This window comes from Nicotiana attenuata, unplaced genomic scaffold, assembly GCF_001879085.1.
Source record: "Nicotiana attenuata strain UT unplaced genomic scaffold, NIATTr2, whole genome shotgun sequence".
Classification (NCBI taxonomy): domain Eukaryota; kingdom Viridiplantae; phylum Streptophyta; class Magnoliopsida; order Solanales; family Solanaceae; genus Nicotiana; species Nicotiana attenuata.
In genome coordinates, this window is record NW_017670614.1 from 300,467 (window position 1) to 301,118 (window position 652).

A 652-nucleotide genomic window follows, 5' to 3' on the forward strand; every position below is an offset into this window, starting at 1 on the left:
ATATATATATTATTTTGAAAAAGTTTCATTCACCAATCAAACACGTAAAATATTTTTCTAAAATATATTTCATGAATAATGACTTCCTCTAACCATTCTTACTCATTTACAAATGGGAAATTTACATTAGAAAATAGAAATAGAGAGGAATAGTTCCTGTCAAAGTAATGGTTTTTGGTCCCTACCCTATTTATCTCCATCAATTTCCTAAAAAAAGAAAAGATATTTTTTTCTTTTCTTATCTGTCTCTCCTCTTAATATACGACAGACATTGTGTGGTGTATAAAGCATTGTACACATTTCTTTTTGACCTTTGGGTATTAAGGGTGTGAAAGAGCATTTTCATGAATAAATTGTGATAAAATGACAACTGTTTATATGTAATAAGAAGGATATTTCATTATCCAAGTGGGCTTTTGGCTATTTCTCCTCGGTCAATTTAATGGAGGAGAAAGAAAACGACCTAACAGAAACCAAATTGGCTTAATTTATTTTTAACGTTAACTTTTTTATCTAACTCGTCCATGATAAAAACGTGTTCAGTAGCGGTTATAGATTATTAGCTACGAGTTTAACTATATATATATATATATATATATATATATATATATATATATATATATATATATATATATATATATATATATATATA